Raw genomic sequence first — 22,149 nt, forward strand, 5'->3', positions numbered from 1 at the left:
TATGTTTCTAAATTCACTGCATCATCTTTGTTTGCTATGCCTCATGCTTAATATACAGCATTATTCAGTGACAAACTGTTCCCATCATTGGACTAGCTGACATAAACTAAGGATTTTTTTTCCCCTGAGCTTCCAACACTAACAAAAGAGCTTTCTGGGCATGATTTTCATTCAAACAGTTTCTGACTAGAAAGGGTACATTTGGAGACAAAAGGGGGCCTTTGCCACCACTGTGGTTTAAATGTCCCTTTGCTAAGTGGGTAGATGCTTGACAGCAGCAAATTTTAAACTTAGCTCTGACTTATGTTGTGGAATGATTACGACAAAGCAACCACGAGCACACTCTACCCAAAAGCCTCAAGCTGTCTAAAAACATCACCTTACAATAAATAGTTACTGATGGAACTACACAGAAACATCACCCAATTAGGGTACTGGGAAGTTGGCTTAAAGTCATGCAAAATTTCAAAACAATAAATACTTCATGTTTTTTCATACACAGCACACTGGCACTGAACAGTCATGATTTACTTAAAAAAAAACAATAATTAAAAATTCTCGACGACAATCCAGGTGTCACTGCAGTAGTCTTTCTCCACTTATCAGAAAGAAGAGGGAAATGTAACTTGTAATCAATTAGAAAGAATTCCCTATGAGGAAAAGAGATGCTACTGGTACTTGAGAGGGATTTACAATCTCTTTCTTTCACATTGTTTAGAACAATTTCTTTGCATTATGTAGGTGGAAGGAAATCCAGGAAAGATTAGCACTTCAAGGAAAGACTAAAGATATGACCCTACTAAACAAAGCAGCTGGGAGGAATGGGAGAAGGCAGAAATCTTCAGCCTTTTATCAAAAAATAAATCCAGAGAACAGCATTTAGCAATGGTGACTAAGTACCCCACAAAATCACCGAGTTCTAAACAGGATGCGGGTTAAAATGTCCATTATGTTTAATTCCGTGTTGGCTGCACAGCTTACACTTTGTTCAATACTAACTTCTCTGCACTGATGTTTTCTGTACTATATGGAAAATAGTTCAGCTGTTAATGTAGATATGACACAGCCACTTTCAACGACAAGATAAATACATGTAACTTGGAACAGATACCACGCACACTAGTGTGTACTGGTCTTCTAAGGGAACATGAGACTAGGCAGATTACACAGGAGTTGTCATTAACCTGTATGTACAAAACACAAGCCCCACTTCATAGCACTTAAGTCTTTTCACATCAACAGCCCAAATAAATGAGCAAACCACAACCTAGCAGTATTTAACTCATGTCTATATAATCTTTTAAAAAAGCAAAAATTTTATTCACTTGATCACCTGGCTACCGGATCATGTTTCAGAAGCAGGAGAAGGAAAGGCAGCCCAGGACTGAACAAAAATGGTCCTAAATCAGACTTTATATTTAGAAAATCCAGTTTCAAGCTTTTAAATCTTAAGGCAGCCTTGAAACATGAGCTGAAGACAGAATATTGCATCGACACCTTCCCAGTGTTCCAAAACATTTACATAAACAACATTTAAGGTGTTAAATCCTCCTCCTCCTACTAAGTGAAAAATAAATTGAAAAGTTTATTTTAAAAAAATATTTTGCTTACACCTTTTTGCTACTTTCTAATGCAAAAAGCACAAAAAAGCACAAAAAAAAAAAAAAATCACTTCTTTCCTGCTCATACTGATTTTGTTAAAGAACCTGTTAAAGGCTACAGTAAACATAAAAGGTATTTGTCTCTACTTTACCTCAGCAGCCTACTGTACACTACACATCACTTTTCAGTTGTAATCAAGGTTATATCTCAACAGTATAATCAGCCCAAAGCTGCCAACTGGTTCAGTTTGCCAAAGTTCTTTGTGCTTTCTCTCACCCTATCTTTTCAGTGTGGCTCAAGCATATACACATATTTACATATGTGTACATACATACGTATATGTAATAAACATCCTCAGCACTATTTCTACTTTTTCTCTTCAAGCCCTTCAACACTACCACAACGTTTCTGGAAACTACTGAAACTGAAGTTGTTGGGAATACCATTTTCTTAGGTGGCAACAGTGTCCTCTTGACAGTCAGTAGCAGTATAATAAGAGCTTTGGTGATGACTCGAGCATCTAGGAATTAAAACATGATGACCCAAGAATATTGGCTACTTTTTCACTCTATATCAAAGTTTCACCCAGACAACATAATTAAAGAAATTTTTTAGCAAAGCTGGAAACAAACTATCACTCTAAAAAAAAAAAAATATCCTTCTTTTCAGTTGTTCGTCTCCTGTTCCCTTGTGTCTTGCAAACTAATCCTTTTCAGGCACCAAAAAAAGGGGCTATTTCACCCTGCTAATACTGCTTCTACGCGATAATGGTAGCAATGCTTGGAATCCTAATGGCACACAAGCAGTTATTGCCATGAGTATTAAAACTATCATGTAATTTAATGGTACCGCAGTGGCAAAAAAAAGGAGATGCAATCAACATGCTCGCAGTGCCAGCAATCCATGTATACTACCTAGCATTCCCGAGGATTCAGCACTTGCTGGAGCAACAGTACAGTAGGGGCAAGCCTTTGCTTCAGGGCATTTGCAAAATCACAGAAAGGCTTCAGAGTACAGAGGACCTGAGTTTTTTGGAGGAGCGGTGAAGAGGAGACTAGACCAGAGACTTTAAACATTTTTGTCCACCTTAAGCAAAATGTTATTGCAAGAAAGAAGCCTACGTCTCAACAGCTCAACTTTAAACCTGAAAGCTATAAATAACTCCTTTACTGCTTATAATCCCAACAGTCATCCCATCAGACTGTTCATACCATAAGACAGTTTAGGATCTAAGGTTTTCCTTTTGAGCCACAAGTAACAGCCACCAAGTCCTATATAACAGTATGTTTATCAAACTCAGCAGTAGTAACTAAATTAAAACTGATAAGGTAGTAAGCAGCCATGTGCACAGGAAAGGGGGAAGGGTGCTTTATCCACTAGCACATTTAAATGGCAACTTCAGCAAAGACAGCACTACTAAAAATCATTCAAACGCATCACAAGATTGGAAGATACTGTACATTTCAAACTCTTCAGTTCTTACTACCTTCCTCTATTACAGGAAGATAGCTAAAGTATCCTTTTATTAACCTATCCTTTTGTTTTGTCACCTTTTACGGTAAGAGCTACATTGTTAGGAACTTCACACCAGTGCGGCAATACTGGTGGTCCTTCAGCAGCTGGGACACTCAAGATACCTGTACACTGCAGCTCTGGATCTCAGCACTACTCCTGGTAATGTAACACAGCTTTGTGTAGACCTTTATAGCCAGACCGAGCCAAGACAGAGCCAGGAGGAAGGCCAAGGGGAGATTGAGAATTAAGTTTAAATCGCATCTTGCTCTTCTTATTATTTTTTTCTTTTTACTTCTCTCTTTGCTAGTTTACACCTAAAGTTTTTCATATGAATGTTCTGCATTTATTGCATTTCTAATAATTAAAAACTGAGGTTTTTGTTCTATACAAAACATTTTGACTTCCTACTAACATGATTATATACACAGAGAAGTCCAAGATCTTAACACGACTACTGTCAAAGAAAACAAATACTGAGTTAAGGAAATCATTCTAAACTATAATTGCAAACACCAACTTTCAACATAACCAGCTGCCAAGTTCAGCCTCATCAATATTTATAGCTTGCCATCAGTCTGAATTGTACTTTTCAGCTATTCAGGCGCCTAAGAACAGGAATTTTCAAAAATCCGCTTTAAATTCAAACAATATTTTTTTTCAATCTTCTTCAAAGAAACAAGACAATACACTCATTTTTTAATGACCAGATTACTTCTTTATTTATTTTAACACACAAAAAAAGTTATTAACAATACAATCCTAGTCTTCAACACTACAGTCTCAGATAAACATGCTCAGTTAGAACTACCAACTGTAGAACTACTTGCAAGAAGAGGTCTGGACCTGCTTAAGTATGGGTGATGTCAGAGCCATAAATCTTCAGTCTTTGGGGTTTGGCACAAAACAGTTCTTCAACATTCACAATCATAATTTCCTCTGAAAGTGGCATTTAAAAGACAGGTAGCCAATCTTTAATACTTACACCAAAAATATACAAGCCTGCTTTTGACAACTGATTTTCATAGTTAAGCTCTCCCACTGTATCTAAAAACCTAACTCTTAAGGTTTTGGATTCATTTTCATATGTTAGGTCAATCTGAAAACGTAGCAATTGAAAATCTGAGTCATCTTTTGAGTTAAAACTTCATACAACTTTTAGTTTAGCTACATACCCAGCTGAAGCAGGGGCAAGGTAAGCTAGCATACACTATTCATACACAAGGCAGTACCAGTTTATCTAGTTACCTGAACTGGTGAAAGTAACATTATCCAGCATTGGATAAGTACAGGGTTAGAGCTAAAGACAGAACAGACAGATTATGTCACTATATTCTTGCCCTGAGGCCACCACTATGCTACGCTGTCAGAAGTGTTTTTCATTGCTTATTAGCCAATGTTGAAAGTATTCGATCCAGTGGGACTACTACCTTTTTCCCCCTGAGACACTTCTCCCCAAGCTGATTTACTTTTCAATCCACAGGGAGTCTTTCATAATCTGAATCCATTTTCTGCACTATACGAATTGCCAAGGACAAGGAAAAGAAAGTTGGCCTTTGAATATGAAAGAATTGGAGGAGTCAATTACCAACAAGAGAATTATTATCAGCCAGTTTTAGTTGCTTCTCCGCTTACTCAAAATTAAACAGGCCAAGCAAAGAAAGTTATAGGCAGCTAATTTACTGCGACTACATAGCTTACAAAGTGAGTGAAAAAGTCCTGCTATGCAGTAAAATACATTTTCTCCCCTTCCTACCTCTCAGAAGAGTGCCATTAGAAACATAAAGGTAACAGAAACATTGAAAAACAACTAAAATTTGCATGTTCTTCATACTGTCACCACACCAGTCATAGAAAACAGATGAGCAGATCTTGGAGCATCCTAATATTTATCCAAACAAAACCCCACCGCTATATTATTATATATAAATCCATCAACTTAACCTTTATTAACTCATTTTGTTTTGAAGGGCTAGGAAATGCATGAGCTGTGCCTGTACAAAATCACCACAAAAGAGACATTAATATGAGGGGCAGAGGAACACCAGTATAAAGACAGCATCCATCTTTTCAAACTTCCCAATGGAGAACATTCTCCAAAATACTAAATATTGGTGGTGGTCGGTTTTTGGGGGTTTTTTTTTGCAATGTCTATGAACAACTCTGTATCTTGATGAACAGTCCCAAACAAGCACTGTGGCTTGATTCTTTTTCATTCTTGTTTTCATCAAAACAAAGAATCATCTTCATTTTGAATTACAAAAATAGACATCTGGTACAACACAATTAAAAACCAGCAAGGCAGAATCTGAGCTATTTGACAAACAGAAGAAGTCATAAAGTTTATTCGAAACAAATTCTTCTCAGAACTCAAATGCATACAGAAGGTTATGAATTTAAATTACAATGGCTGTAATAGTAAAACTTCCTGTAAGGACAAATGTTTATGCCAAAGTGCTCTTTTTTAAGCTGCTTACTTAGAAGCAAGTTAAGTTGAACTTTAAAAAAAAAAAAAAGGCAGCAGAACAAAAAACCCAAACAAACCTCAGCCATTTGCAAGTGCTTCACCGGTTTAGTAAAGAAAGTGAATGTACAGGCGATTTAACCTTCTACAAAATCTGACTTCTAGAAAAACTTTTAAATCACGAAGTTAGACTACTGATATATAAAAAAAGCAGATACAGCTGTTCTCTGCAGTGAGAAAACAAAACGTACTCTAACGCATTTCAGCTGTTTTCAGAAAGAGTCATCAGATTATTTCTAAAGATCAAAAAAAAGGACCAGGAGAAAAGTAATAAGTTTTCAAACATACAAGTGAAGAGCTGGACAACCTGTGTGTCTTCAGCCACACACAGTCCATAAGACATCCAAGTTTGTAACTAGACCTGACACAGGACTGCTGGGCAATTTGTATAACTTGGCTGTAAGCAGCAGCAAGACAAGAAGTCCTACTCCTATTCACGTTGGTGGATCACTGTAGGACCAAAGCATGTTTAGCCTACAGCAGATCGCCAAGTCCCTGGCGAGTTCCCCCCAAAAAATTGAATACGCTACTGAAAACCCCTTTGTCAGGTTGTTGTTCATTACAGGGCTTTTTATAATGCTGGCAAGAGCTAGGATGAAATTATAAAAATTAAAACATAAGTAAAAACATTAGTGACTTTTCCTTCGCAACTCGTTTAGATGGCTTAGAGGACTTCCCCTCACACAGGCAACACGATATTACAGTATCACCTTTTGCCTAATCCTCTGTCAGTCTATCTAAAATTATCAACTCTTCGTTTTGCAACTTTGCTTCTTATCCTTTCATCCCCTAATTAGCTTTTCAGCCTTCAGTCTTCTGCCTGACGGGGGCAAAATATACTGACTACCAGTTTATACTTTACACATTTTTTCTTACCAGTGTCCTGTATCATGCAGCATAACATATGCCTTCCAGCACCTCCTATTTCTCCTGACAAGCAGTATGTTTCTCCACAGATCTAAAAGCTAAGCTGGGTAAATGCTACTTTCAGATCCATTTTTGCCCTCTTAAACAGATATCTAAAAAATTTTGGGCTGTGCAAGTCTCAGACAACATCAGTTTTTGTCCCAGATTTTTTCACAGAGGAACTACTGTGTTTTTTCTAATCCACAGACATTAAATCAGGAAATACATGCAAGATATCTGATTTCAGAACTACTAAAGTTGGCAAGGCCTAGAAATGCAATCCGTACTGACTAGCTGAAACTAGAAAAGGTCATCTCCATAGCTCACTAAATGGTAAACATGAAGAATATCCAAACTCCAACCACAAGCCTTACACTGGTGAAGACTTTAAAACCTCAGAACATTTCCCTACAACATGATGCAAACCATAATAAGTGCAAAACCACTCTCTCCTTTTGCTGCTATAAGGTAGCAAAGGAAAAAATTATTTAACATACTCACTGCCTGCTGCTCTAACAGAGAAAAATAAACTAAATACACCAAGTCTTTGCAGCAAAGCTGCTTACTTCCCTGAAGGAAAAAAAAAAAAGGCGCAATGCAAAGAAGGTATGAACAGCAAAGCAGAGAAATGTAAGGAAGTAGGAGAGTTTTCCTATTTGCCAAAAGAAGCAAGGAACAGCAATCAGAATATCCTCATTACTATTACCCTTGTCACCTCACAAGCACAAATACCGACAGGCAACTACTTGTCTGACAGTGACAGCTGCCTCAAGTACCAAAAAGTGTCCCTATTTTTATTAGCAGATAGTAGCAGAAAGTTTACTTTGGATTCACAAGAAATTAAAACCAATTCTTCAGTCCATATTCCACACGTTTGCTGAAAGAACAAGCAAACATAGCACATATATTTTGTCTGAAAAGGGAGAAAGACATTAAATGTTAAGCTAAGGAAGACTATCTGCAAGAATTCATGTCTAATTCTACCACATCTAGTCAAGCACTTAGAAATATGTTACTAACTGCTCAACATCTCTAAGCTCTTGTTATTAGAACATGACATTAGATTGACATCTTCTTGCTATTCTTTGCCCAAGACAGTATAACATTTCACAAGTAAAATTTCTGAAATTGCAACAAACGCATCATTAAAAGCAAGTCCAGAGATAATTCAGGCCAATATATTTTTATAAGCATCAAGGCAGCAAAAATCTTGTCAGCTAAAAGAAAATCACTGGTACATATTTGCTAATATGAGGTACTTCCCCTTCTCTCCATGCTAAATATACTTAATTGGTCCTATGAAAGCAAACAATCCCAGTTCTTCACAATGACACATTTACTGATCCAGAAATTACACACAAAAAAGGGCTGAGTGAAAAATAAAATCTAATAATAAGGAGCTGAATAGCTGTACACTGTGAGATGCACTGTAAATAGAGGTACTGCAGCATTTGTAAATCTTCAGTATAGACAGAATTTACAAATCTAATAGCAGCACTAGAGAGCAATTACTGAGGAAAGCCATTGCAAAGAAGCTGGAAAATGACTGTTCATTGTTGTTATTACTATTACTGCACAAACCAGAAAATATCTATATATAAAAAATATTCTGAGAAAATAAACACGATAATGGCAATAAGTGACTATGGCAAGAGACTTTGCATCCAAGCATTCTGCAGAAAATGGAGAATGAAGTAACTGAACCATTAAGTGGACTATTAATAAACTCACTCAAGTCAATAACTAAGCTCCTTATACTTCTTCCATGATCTCCAGTTCATACTGCTTAATTATAAATCCAATCTCTGTGAGCAGAAAGACACTAGTTTTACTGGAGGAAAAAAAAAAAAACAAACCACCACTCAAAACCATGAAAGAACAAACCCATTTGAACATATTTTCAAATTACTTATTCTGTAGTTCAATTCTTTCTGTCATTCTGGATGCAGCTATTCATCCCATTGCTCTAGACGGATATCTCTATATATGAAGTATATTATGCATTACTTCTGCAAAACATATTTATTTCTAGTTTCCTACTTCCTATGTCAGGAGGCAGATCTAAAGTAAAACACACTACCTCAGAACTATGCAAAATTCTCTCCTAAAGCTCTCTCCCCTTCAAGTCATCCTCCAACTTCAAGTTTTAATGATCAAACACTCATCACCAAGCAAAGCCATGACACACATTCTACCTAAATGTTTTACTGGACTATTCAGTCACACAAACTTGGATAAATAAAGCTTTTTTTTTTTTGTGATTCACAGTTCCAAGATTTTTATTTCCAAACATTTGAGGTAATCATTTAAATGAAGGATTAGATTTCCAGCTAAATTAGCAGCTATAGAGCTGCTAGACTGTCTAACAAAGACACAATGACTGTTTTATGAAGTTTTGGGGGTTTTTCCAGGACTTTCACATTACACAGTTGAAGTGATTCCCTTTACTAAGCATCCAAGTAACAACATTATGAGAAAACAGAAACCAAGACCAAGTTCACTAATGAAGGATGCCCATTAGAATTTTACCAATTTGCACTGAAACTTCTGAGCTAATTCTTTACGTTTGTATTGTTTTACATAAAAATGCATATTCATGAAATCTATACTAATTTACATATAGCTTACCAAGATGAAAGGAAAAGGTGTTGTGATAGCCTCACCTAGTTAATACACAGAAAGATGTGCCTACACCTTGTTGCTCCTAAAACTTCACAGCAGAAAAGCTAGCACATACTGTAGGCTCTGTTCCCCCTTCCCCAGCCCTAAGTTTTTGCAGGGGTGATTTCATCACTGCAGAATTGATCAGTTTTACCCGCAGGTTAGTTAAATACAGTTAAAAAGTCACCCTTAACAAACCACTCCTTGAGATACACCTACATGGCTGTCCTGGCACTAATGATGGATCACATAATAAAACTTGACCTTATCCTTAAATTCATGACCCCAGGTAATGCAGCAGATGAAATCATAGACCACCCAGCTTCTCACCAGCTGCACATGCCATCAGAGAGAGTCACCATGGGAGATGAGGGAATTGTTGAAGAACTTCAGTGGAGGCAAACTACAAAGTTAGCTGAATTTGTGCACATATCTAATAACCCCACAAATCTAAGGTATTACCTCTGCCAACGCTAGTAGTAGAAACTAAAACCCAACTCATCTGGGTAGCAGTATTACTGAAAAATACTAAGTGAATCAGACTTTTCAAAGAAGGACCAATACAAACTCCAAAGATCTACCTACTTCTTTCTCAGGAAGATTCAGAGTTTTTGAAGGGGATGAAAACGCAACATTGAAATCTAGCAAATCATGATTAAATGTAATACTATGGATTGCAAGAAAAGAGAGTTAATTTTATGGAGATATCTCAACAAATATTCTTCATGATAGTGAAATGTTAAGCATGAGAAAACGAAGTACTGTTTACAGTAGCCAGCAAGTCTGTTTTGGCTAGGAAAACACTTTGTTGAAACTTGGTTTTATTCAACAAGCCTCAGTTGTACCCTGTAGTAGATACTCCTACATGCATTTTCACGCAGCAAGATTTGAGCTTGTGAGATACCATGCTACAAGCAGTGTTACCCACAACCGGTGAAGTGTCTCCAGAAACACTCGCTCATTTTGCTACAAACAGCTGCGGAAACTTTTTTTTTTCCTATCCCCTTGCCTGGGACACACCTCTGAGCCTGGTCACTCCTCCCTCCCATCCCCATACACGCATTTTAACTAGCAACATATCCAGCGCTGTTTGTAGCGGCATCAACGTAACCTCAGCATTGTCCCCACGTCACACCAAAGCACTTTTCAACCCCAGCCGCAAAAAGGCTTCTCAGAGCCCTTCCGCCGTTGTACGTTTTGCCCGTTCTGGGCGAGCTACCGTACGGGCGTCTCTTCCCGGGGCTCGGCAGCCAGCCGAGCGCACGGCGCTGCGCACCACGGCTCCGGGGAGCGGCCTTGGGGTCGCCCAGGCGTCCCGACGGGGCCCTGTCGGGAAAACCTGAGGGGGGTACACCTTCGGTGGCGGGGAGGGGCGGTGCGAGCCCTGCTCTGCCCCGGGACAAGCGCTCGCCGCGGTGGGGATGGGAAGCGAGCAGCAGCCCCGGCGTCGCTGGGGTAGCGCCCCTCGGGGCCCCTCCCGCCGGCCCGGCCTCTCCTTTCCTCCCTCCCGCCCCCCGTAGCGGTGCAGCTCGGGGGGTGGGGTAGGGGCGTGCGCGCCCTGCGCCAAAGACCCCCTCAGAGGCGGCGGGAGGGTCCTGAGGGCGGGAAGGGCGCTGAGGGAGAGAGGGAAGGAGAGAGGGAGGGAGGGAGTGAGGCTCGCGGCCCGCTCGGGGGGAGAGGGAGGGGAAATGAGGGGAGCTTGTCCTATACTCACCGCTGAGGCGCCGCCGCGGTACGCTTGAGCCCCCTTCTTCTCAGTGCCGTGGCGGCCCGGCCCGGCCGACCGGGAAACACGAACCCGGGAAACAAACACGAAGAAGCAGCGTGAAGCGCCCTCCCCTCCCCCCTTCCGAAACACACGGGGGGGGAGTAAAAAAAAAAAAAAAAAGAAAAAAAAAAACTAAAAGAAAAAAAAAAACTTTCCTCGCCGCCGTCGATTTGCCCCTTAAATGGGGCACCCCGGCGCCCGCCCCTATTTGCCCCGCCCTTCAGCGTTACGGATTGGGCTGCAGGTTGCACCCTCGGAAGCCATTGGACAGGGGATTTGCCCGTTACACCGCAACAGCACCAAGACCCGCCCACCGAGCGCCTCTCCTTGAGGCCCTCCTCAACCGCGGCGGGAGGGGAGGCTCCGTCAGTGTGCCAACTTCGTTAGCCGGCCCTGAGGGCGGGGCTCTGAGATAGGCACTCGGGATGACGAGGACGGCAGCGGCTATTGCCGCTCAACGGCGCCAGACACCGCCGCAGCGGAACGGCAGTAACGCCACACTCCCGACCGTCCCCAACGACATTTTCACAATGCTCCGCCCCTCCCTTCACTGGCGCTCCTGCCCTCAAGCAACTATTGGACAGGGGAGGTGTCAGTCATGCGGCTGGCGAGGCCATTGGCGGGAGGCGGACGCCTCCACAGCCAACTGGCAACCGCCCCCGATGTCACCCGCTGGATGACACAGCTAATCGTAGGCGGAGGGGAGGAGGGGTGGCCGCGCGGGGGAGGAGGAGGAGGAGGAGGAGGTGGTGGAGGTGGTGCCGGTGCCTTTGATTGTCTGGTTTCACTGTCAATCTCCCTGCAACGCGAAGGCGAGGCAGGGCCATACTGCATGCCAGCCGGGCCCCACGTGGCCCGTGCAGTTGCGCACGTGATGGGGGCCCGCGAGGCGCCACAGCGGCCGTTAGAGGGTGACGGGGAGACGGAGGTGGGGGAGCTCTAAGTCAAAACGCATCATGGCGGCGGCAGGCTCGACCCCTCGCTTTGCTGTATGGGGCGCCGTCTGTGTCCCCACAGGGACGTGCGGGAACGCAGCGATGTGGAGGCTTTTGGTTCACCTCCTGGTGGCCTTCATAGAATGGTTTGGGTTGGAAGGATGATCTTTGAAGGTAAAGATCATACAGTCCACCCCCCCTGCAATGAGCAGGGACATCTGAATAAACTAGTTTGAACTAGACCAGATTGCCCAGAGCCACATCCAGCCTGGCCTTGAATATCTCCAGGGATGGTGCATCCACCACCTCTTTGGGCAGCCTGTGCCAGTGTTTTAACACTGTAAAAGATCTTTTCCTCACATCCATACTGAATCTCCTTCTTCTAGTTTAAAGCCATCACCCCTTATCCTATCGAAACAGGCCCTTCTAAATAGTCCTTCCCGGTCTTTCTCACAGCCCCTTTGAAGTACTGAAAGGCTTCCTGCTCCCTGCTCCCTCAGGGCTTGCCATTGTTGAGCAGGCAGGCCCCCAGGCCTCAGGCCAGCCTAGGGGTGGCCGGTGATCCGGGCTGGGCTGATTACGCAGCCAGCACGGGCTCTACATGTCCTGGGTGGAGTCGGGGGTTCATTAGAGCTGAGAGAAGCTTGGCTGTCAGCTCCCACGATGTGGTGTTTTGTCCTTCATGCTCTGACAGCCAGCTGTGTTTTCCTTTGGAATAAGGGCTGATGCTTTTGCGGGCTGTGGTGTTCCAGGTAGTTTGGTCTGGAATATCGACAGTCTCTTCATTATGTAGGCTCTCTGGGCTGAAAATGACTTAAAATTTTCAGATGGAAGCTGTGAATTTTGCAGTGACTACAGTATCATTCATAAACGTAACTGTTAAAAATAAACACTGATCGTCAGTTTCTATGGAGTGGGCTGAGCCAGAAACAGGGCTGCAGGGATATGGCAGTGGGAGGGTGAGGTGGGGGCTGGTCTGGGGACACTTACTTACCTGGGAATCATAGAATAGCTTGGGTTGGAAGGCCATCTAGTCCAACCCCCTGCAATGAACAGGGACATCATCAACTAGATCAGGTTGCCCAGAGGCACATCCAGCCTGGCGTTGAATGTCTCTAGGGATGGCACATCTACCACCTCTCTGGTCAACCTGTGCCTGTATTTTACCACCCTTGCTGTAAAGAGGTATACTGGGAGGTGATGTGAAGCCAGGGGTGAGGTGCAGGAGTGTTAGCCTGGGGCTGGAAGGGTCTGGAGAGCAGGCATGGGGCAAAGCTGCCGGATCTCAGAAAGGGAAGAAAATGGAAGATGCAAAAATGGAATATGTATAAGCAGGGCCCACATGAGACAAAGAAGGGTTTAGTATTAGCAGAGCAGAAGAGCATGGCCAGAGGAGCGTGGAAGTCTGAAATAGGGAGCGAAAGCACCAAGAGTATGTGGAGGTTACACTAGGAGGAGACAGAGGGTTGCTGTACCAAATTTTATGCTTATTCTCCTTATTCCCTGGTATTTTTGAAGACTACTGTTGTCTTAATGGCTGTCACTTCCTGACCTCACCCAGGGCTGCATGCCAGTGCAATGTTTTCATTTGATCTCCTCCGGAGAATCCTGTTAGGACCTGATCAGCAGAATAGCGGGGCAGCTGAAAATACTGTTTTGGTGCCAAAGAGAGAACTATAGAGATGTGATGTGCCTGTCATATTGGTGAACAGGTCTATGGGTGTTCAGTGAAAACATGATCTGTCTTGGAAGAGCCATAGAGCTCTTCACAGGTTAGTCATCACCAGGAGGGACAGCTGTCAGCAGAGCAAAACAATGTGTGTTGCTGGCAGGGACAGCAGGCAAGATCCACGTGAACCCAGGCTACACAAGTCAGTAAAGAGCAGTGAATGTTTGATGGCTTCCCCATTCAGCAATAGTAATGGCTTCCCCATTCAGCAAGTCAGTAAAGAGCAGTGAATCGTTTGATGGCTTCCCCATTCAGCAATTTTTGCATTGATTGGGGGGGGGGGGGGGAAGAGCCCTCTTAATATGAATAAGACTTTATACCAGGTATATACATCCTTGTTGCTGTAGTGCTTTAAGGAATGCAAATGTGTAAATCAATATGAAATAGTAGTATAAACTGGGGATGCAACTGACTTCTGATCCTCATTTTTTATTAACTGAGGAGGAACTCTCTATATCCTGTCTATATTCACGTGTATTTTTCTTCTTGTAAGCAGAAATCACTAATATACTGAGAGTACAGATTGCATGCACTGTGAGAGGACACATTCAAAATGCTGACGTTGTCTTTGTTATAAGTCAAAAATTATTTTTCCTTTTTAGATTTCCTTTCCCCCTACTGGTGCTCTTTTGCAGATTCATCTGTCTTGCTCAGGGTTTGATGCACTTGTGGCAGGACATGGAAGGCAACGTGAAGCAGTGTGATTTATTTAGGGTAAGCCGAGGAAACCAGACATTTTCATTACAGAGGAGCAAAAATGCCAGGCTCCATCATCCCTGTAGTTTCGCACAGCAGAACGAATTTGACCTGTAGGAAGCAAGCAGATTTTGTTGGTTTGTCTGAAATTATAATGGATGACACAAAAGTTCCCACCCGGGGTCACCTGTGGGTTTGGGGAAGATCCCAGGCTAGTTCCTGGCTCTCACAAAGTCCAAACTTTTATGAACAAAATAGTTCTTCCTCTTTTTTTTTCATACTTCCCGCATTGCCACTTCTTTCCAAATGTGTGAAATTGCATTTCTTCATCCACTGGATGTCAGTGTTACACTACTACTGGGGTGCATTTCCAGGTGCTGGGAAAGGTTGGCTTCTTTGGGGTGAGGACTTTTGGAAGATTTTTCCTCTGCGGTGGAGAAGTGATGTGAAAGACCATTGAAGCTCGGGGGAACATACACTGCAGTATGAATGTGCTCCTTTTGGCTTCAGCAGAAGCAGGCTGGGACCCTGCCTGCAAACGTCTTGAAGGATCAAACCTCACAGGGAGTGCAGCCTGAGAGACAGACACACTTCAGTGTTGGGGTCAATTCCACAACCTTTGGACTATTCCAATCTCACCTCCTTGTGCTGTGAAAATACATTGCCTCTTCGTTTTTAAAATTAAGTATACCTGTGGTAACAGAGAGACAAAACTGCACCTGGCAGGGATACATAGTATGGGAAAAGACTGTGCATCAACTTCTCTAAATAAGGAGTGTGTCCAGCTGGGACATTTCTGAAAGCTGGAATGAGAGGGGACAAAACACCATAGAATTGCTTTCAGAGTTCACTACAGTGAACTTCAAATATCAAAGCAGCAGCTTTAGGTACTGCTTTGATATTCATAGTTGAAAGACAGGGGATTTAGATCTGATACTGGTTTATTATTTCCAACAGTCAGTGCTGTAACATCTTTTTTTTATAGGCTTGTTAGGCTTTTTGAATTAATGTAGCTCAGTGAACTCTGGATAGTTCATTGAGGTACCTGGACACTAAAAGCTACTAATACTGAAAACCAGCCTTTTCAGTATTTACTGATACTGAAAAAAGGCTAACCCTGTCTTTTCTGCTTCAAGGTTTTTCAAAACAGCTACTTCAGCTGCTTTAAGCAGCAGCTATCTACTGGGCACAGAAAGTAACTGGGTAGTTACCCGCATTGCCATTAAGATGGTTACTTCTTGGAAAGCCACAGTAAAATGTATGCTGATGCTCTTTATGTGCATTATGTTTAAATGCTCTGGCATGAAATGTGCTGTTTAGCATAGAGTATAAAGCTGTACTTTATCTGTGACTAAATGCAGACAGCACTGGAAAAGATGGCCGTTGTTAAAAAGATGATTTGTACAAAAGTAACAGAAGAATTGATGTTCTCTTGTTATATATAAAGACAGGCTGATTGGATTATTCTCTTGCTTATTTCTGTCCCCTGAAAGCTGTCTTTTTATCTGTCCTTTTCCTAGAAGACTTCAGTACGTTTCAGCAGACATGACATCAAATACCAAAGGAATAAATCATGAATATTTGGAAACATTTTGATACTGTTTAGCCTACCAATTATTCTTATTTAAAAGTACTTATCCTAATAACTACTTTCAGGAACGATATCTGCTAAGGATTCAGCATTACCCATTCCTTCAACTGAGTGCTGAGAAGATTTCTCAACGATTCTCCTGCATCCTTTACACAGCTTTTCAGGGAACAAGCAAGAGAGAGGGGCAGGAATACTTCATATGCCTGGGAGTTGTAAAAATGGGGATAGGAAAAAAGGATTTGTATTTAAAAAAAGAGAAGAGGAACAGATTTCAACCCAATTTTTTCTTTCTAGGTCACCTATAACAGCAGAGAACAAACAGAAAAGAGCAATTTAAGGAAAAAAGTAAAAAAAAACCAAAAAACCAAAAAACTAGAATCGAATGAAATAGTATGAAAAAATTAGGGAGATAAATGTAAAATGTAATTTTCAAACGTGTAGGTTGGTCAGGTGCTTAGTGCTAGCATTCCTGCTTTTTTTTAAAAGAAAAAGTAAAGTATTTTTAATGACAGCTGGTGTTCAGGATGAGCTTTATGCCCCAGACAGACATATCCACATCTATAACTGTTCTTAATATAATAGGCTTATTTTGACATAACCTACTTTTATGTGTCATACCCAGGAAAGACATGCAGTTGCAATAGAAACAAGAGCAGTTTATGCATGTCTTGGGCAAAGTGCTTAGCAGAAGTTTCAGTTTGTTGTGCTGTGATGCTCACATAATACTGTTGGAAGGAAGAGGGGAGAAGAGATGGTTGTCAGCCCACAGCTGAAGGGAAGAAATTACTAATATGATGGCAGTGATTTTAAATGGAGAACAATTTATAATAGTACTTTGTTTTTTTTTTTTCCTGGAGGCAAAATTAAAACAATGCTTCATTAACATTTCTTGAAGCTATTTTAAATATTGCCATTTTCAGAAAACAATGTTAACATGTGGGGTTTTTTAATGGAAAAAGTGCAATTAGGAAAAATGCTTTGAATGGTATGGTATTTTTTACCCAAACAATCTTTTTTTTTCCCCTTCATTTGTTTCACTCTGTCGGCAGAGGAAGACGCCTGCATTGTGTTTTCAGTGCTGAAAGTGAACCAGCATGCACACAGGAATTATTAGCTAGGACTGGAGCAGTTCTGCTGAGGATAGAGGTCGTGGAGCTCTTCAGACAAGATTTTATTTACCTTTTAACCTCCCCATTTGAACAACTGAGTTAGAGCTATGATACTCCACATCAACAGCAGCCTGTGCAAAACTGTTTGGAGTCACCTTTAGCTGAATCTAAACGAAAACTGAAGTGTAGCTATGTGAAAGCAATTACAGTATTTTATTGTCACAGGTCCACCTTCATCATCAAGACAGCTTAGAATTTTACAGCTAGACATAGGGTAACCGCTACAGGCACTTCCTCCATTTTCCAAGGTTTAGATCTACGCCAGAGTTTTTATTTGTCCCAGGTTAGCCAGTTTCATGGTCAATACTCATTTATGTACCGATTTATGTCACCCAGCCCCATCAAAATGGAAGAATCATGTTTGGAAGAAAGCAGAGGGCTGGACATAACCTGCCAGCTCCTTCCCTGTGCCCCAGGAGCTATGGGTGTATATATGCCTCTACACTTGCAAGAAGGGAATAAGGAACCTACATCTCATAATATCACAAGTGGATAATCAATAGTGGGGAAAGCTCCTGCCTGTCCTATCCCAAACTCTTATTAGGACAGCAAGAGCATACAAATATTTTTTTTTCATTATTATTTTCTGGGAGTTGTATAGTAATTTAGGATGGCAGTTTACCAAGACTTTGCTGTGGTTCTAATTAATTGGGTATGCTGTTTAATTTTTTAACTCAAGCTCTTTCCTCATATTCAAAAGGCCTCCCATTCTCCTTTATTATTAATGAGATCAAAGCAAGCTGGATAGTCTGTGGAAGTGAGGCTGTCCATAGCAAAAAGCACAGCGCTTGTCAGCAGGACTGAAAGCAATACCACCAGCACAGTGCTGTCCTTCTTTGGTCTGGTGAGCTGGAGACAGACAGTGAGCAGGACTATCACTCTGCAAGGAAAACCTGTGATAAAACAAGGAGTGGGGCCTGGAGAGCAGGGGAAAATGGAAGAGTTACTGTAGGATTGTATGGTGGAGTGTGCAGAATGCTGGACAGAAAACGTGGGGAGAGGGAACCAGTTTCTTTTTCTAGGGTGTGGGAAACTGTGCCTCCTTCAGGCGGGCCAGGTGAAAAAGAAAAACACACAAAGGTTGCTGTCAGTTTTGATTAGGGATTTAAAGCTTCAATTTGACTGATTGAACTCCCACACTTTAGATGGTGCTTATATTATTCCCCCTTCACAGGCTTCCTTTTCTTCTGAAAATTTCCTAACTGGTGTTTGATGGGGAAGCATGAGTTACATTTCTTTATTAAAAAGAAAATCCAAACGCCAAACCAAACAAAAAGCAAGAAAAACCCCATCCCCGAGTGTTTACCCGGACTGTTAACTGACTGCTGTAGCTGAACCCAGGACACTGAGACTTGCAAAAGGGCTGGAGTCAGTCATGCCAGGATGCAAGGACAGAAAGAGTTAACTAAAGAAGGAAGCATCTTAAGAAAGATGGAGGAGAAAACCAGCATAAAATTGTGATAGATAAAAAAAATACAGAAAAAAAAAAAAGCTATTGAAAATTTCAATACAAAGCAGAATGAGGATGGTGGTGGGAAAAATGTGGGGAAGATACTATGTGCCAGGGAGTGGGAAGCTATATGGGAGGTTTCTTGGATCTAGGGCTAGCATTGCTCACAAAAGGGTGTATTTTGTCCCTCACACAGAGCTCTCATCAGCTGCAGGCTTCTCCTTGCCCTTGCATCATCCCTGATCAGCTGCAGGGAGTCCCTGGCAAAGACTCATAGCTGTGTGGAGAGGTAGAAGGGAGACCTACACCACAATGGCTAGGAGCTCCAGGAGAAAGAGCTGCGCAGGAAAATGGCCAGGGTCACCTCACGTGAGGTGGGGTGAGCCCAGAGGAAGGCAGCAGCAGCAGGGTTCCCATGACTGCCTCTGGCAGCTGCAGGAACAAAGAACGGCAAAGCTGGGTGGGCCACGCTCTTTCTTCTTTACGACTCAAACCTGACTGCTTGCAAACCCCATGACTCACTCTCTGTCCCAGCTCTGCTTCTGCAATGGTTGGCAGCGAAATCAGTTCAGGCTCGTGAGTACAGCTTTCTGTGTCACCTCCTTGGTGGAAATCTGCCAGCAGCTTCCCTGTGGCTGCCTGATCAACCTCCCAGCAGCTTCCCTGATCAGCTGCTGGGAGGTTGAGGTGGGGCTGTGTGGGCAAAGAACTTAGGCTGACTCCTGGGAGCAGTCTTGGGAGGAACTGATAAACTGCACCAGGAACAGATGGAGGAAGACCCATTTGCTCAGGGGCTACAGCAGTATTTGGCCTACTGTGCCATTTTCTTTTTGCATGAGGAAGGTAAGGTAATCAAGATTCCGGTGGATTTCATCATGTGCAAATGGCCCCTCTCAAAACAGCGGGTTCTCTCTCCCTCACTTGGGAGAAAGCAAGCAAAAACCCTGGGGTTTTCCTCCTAATCCTGCCCTAAATTGCTAGAGGAAAGTCAACAGTTTGCTGGGGCTTGCATTCTGTTTTGCGCTACTTTGGTTTTTTTTTCCCTGAAAGAGCAAAATGTTCTTTCTTTTATGACTCTTGTTCTGGATTCAAGGAACTTGCTGAAAAGAAAGATGTTCCTTCTCAAGAGCCCTCAGCAGTACAGATCTAGTCTGTTTGCTGACACTGCATGGACCACACTTGATTTCTGCTGCTGGATTCCTTACCATCATGAATGATTTTATGGAGTCTAAACCGGCCTTTGTGTCTATTGTAACTTACGGTCCTGTTTCCACTGAGTAGTGCTAGTGCACAAAGAGCATGGCAAATACACGTTTAAGCTACTCTTCCAAGAAGTTCAAGACTAGGGCTGTGTTTAAGAAGACAAGGAGGCTGTGTTTATCAAGGGAGACCAGTTCCTTCAGAAGACCGCCTCATGCAGCAATTGCTTTTGCATCAATATTCAATGCAAAGACCCTACAGCGTTTCCAAGGGTGTCCTTGTGTTAACAAACACTGCTGTGCATAGCTGAATTCCCACTTACTTATGCCAAGCACTACTTAGGTGGACGATTTTGAAACAAGATGGAGCCTGCCTGGAACAACACCCTCCTTTTGGCTGCAGGGTACAGCATCTGTAGTTGGCGCCTGTGCTTGTCTGTCTCTCTCTTTGTTCTGGTGAGTCTGTCTCCTTGGATGCAAAGAGGAAGCTGTTGGTCATACTGTGCTGTCAGTAACGCCAATGTAAATCCAGCGTAAACCCTGCGTAACCCCATTGGGTGCAGGGAAATTAATCTGGATTTGCAGAAGCGTAACTAGCTCTACAGCTGCATTAGCATCTTTAAAAGCAGTTTGGAAATTGTGAGAAACCAGTAGAGACTGTTCCAACTTTTTCTTCCAGAAAATTTTTGATTTATTGAAGTGCTGCAGTCATAAATACCGAACAAAGGAAGTGAATATATTGCAGTGTCCTCATTGTGAAAGGGCAATGGCAGACGCTTTGATAAACCAGGAGACAGGTCATTCTTTCCATGCAATGCCTGAATGTCTACCTACTGTACATCTCCAAAAAGTTATTTTTTAACTTCCTTCCTATGAGATTTATTAGACTGTGAAGGAGAATCTCAAACAAGTGGTAGAATTATTTACCAAGTCCCAGAAAAGGTACGTTGGTGAATTGCCTTGCGTTGTACTGAGGCAATGGACCAGACGACCTAGTGGCCTTTTCCATCTCTAATGTCTATGATTATTACAGTTATACCTCAGGACACTAAACAGAACCATTTTCTTCCTTTCAGTGCAGCAAAATGCTCCTAATGGCCATGCTAAATCAGAGCAATTGATCCTCCTGCAGATGTGTTGTGCACTTAGCAAGACGGCTAAAAATGATCCCACTTTGTTTAGATTTGCTATTTTCTGTTTCTGTAGTGCAAGTGCTCAGCACAAGGAGACTGCAAGCCAAGGGAAAGAATTTCTGGTAGGAGATTAAGGATAACTAAGGAAATGGTTGCATGACCTATAAAGAGAGGATCATAAATATTGCAACAATAAAACCAATAGCTCTTTCAAAGTTTAAATAGCTTTTCTTTTCAAACACTTGAGGTAAATGCCCTTTTCCTAAGGTTGTCTAACATCCACACCTTGAGATTTCACACTGAGTTTCACCAAATATACTGTAATTTCTCCAGGAGGCAGCTTTTTCTTTTAATTATCTTTCTTTGTGGAAGTGTCCCCTGCACAGAAGTTAGTCCCCAGCTACCTGGAAGTTCCTTATTGTTTCCTCTAGTGCTGAAGTTTCAGAAAACCCAGAGCATAATAATAATAAAATAGCTCCTGCATGTCTTAAGCACAAAACAATGCAAGAAGGGGCAAGTACAGTTCTGCCCTTTATAACCAAGCCTGCAGCACTTACACCTTTTCTTGTGTCCTGGGGGGAGCCTCAGACACAAGGGTCTTTCTACATCAACACTGAGGTATAACAGCTGTATTCTTCACAATCCCAAGAGTGCAAAACCCCAGACCTGGGCTGCTGCAGCTCTGTGGATACAGACAGCTGACATTCCTATCCCACGCACGCTGTTGGCATGCAAGACGTAGCCTTTGTTTTTAATGCTTGGTGTAGGATCCAGCTCAAGTAAGCAGCCTGCTCTTTCTTGTGTGCTCAGTTTTTCTGCCCACTCTCCATCCTCCCATTATACTGTATCCGGTTCAGGGGAGCCATAGGCTAATGTGTTCCACCAGCGTATCAAAAGGATGCAGATGTTGCAGAAGGGTTCTCATTCCATTGTCATTCCATGTTCTTATGTTCATTCAGGTCTTGTGTCTTAGCCTTTGGCTTGGGAATACTGCTTTGGGCACTTTTAAATAAAAGGGCACAACACCTGCCATAGTACAAAGGCTGAAGAGTCCTGATAACAGTGCTTTATCCTGCAATCAGTTGGTTCTCAGTCTGATTGCAGAAAGCAATATCCTTCCTGTAACAACCACTCGAGTTCAGTAAATCACATTGCTGAAGAAACATGGGTGTTCACTGAGCCCACAGCAGGAATGTGCCAAATCCACCCCCAAGCCCATGCAAAATGCTGATCAGGCCACAGCCCACTGGGGAAACATACTTTTCTTGCACATT

General features: G+C 42.3%; 1 protein-coding gene across 5 annotated transcripts in view; it reads right to left on the bottom strand.

The window, feature by feature from the left end:
* The window catches only part of TNRC6B (trinucleotide repeat containing adaptor 6B), a 143,622-nt gene extending 132,501 nt beyond the window's left edge, over positions 1 to 11,121 (bottom strand). For all 5 annotated transcript variants that reach the window (XM_062620467.1, XM_062620470.1, XM_062620463.1 and 2 more), the window contains exon 1: positions 10,920 to 11,121. The gene's annotated coding sequence lies outside the window, so the exon portion shown is untranslated. The remainder of the gene's footprint in view (positions 1 to 10,919) is intronic.
* Between the last annotated feature and the right edge of the window lie 11,028 nt (positions 11,122 to 22,149).

The sequence above is a fragment of the Pezoporus occidentalis genome, unplaced genomic scaffold, assembly GCF_034315485.1.
Source record: "Pezoporus occidentalis ecotype Australia unplaced genomic scaffold, CSIRO_AGI_Poc_V1 ctg221, whole genome shotgun sequence".
Classification (NCBI taxonomy): Eukaryota; Metazoa; Chordata; class Aves; order Psittaciformes; family Psittacidae; genus Pezoporus; species Pezoporus occidentalis.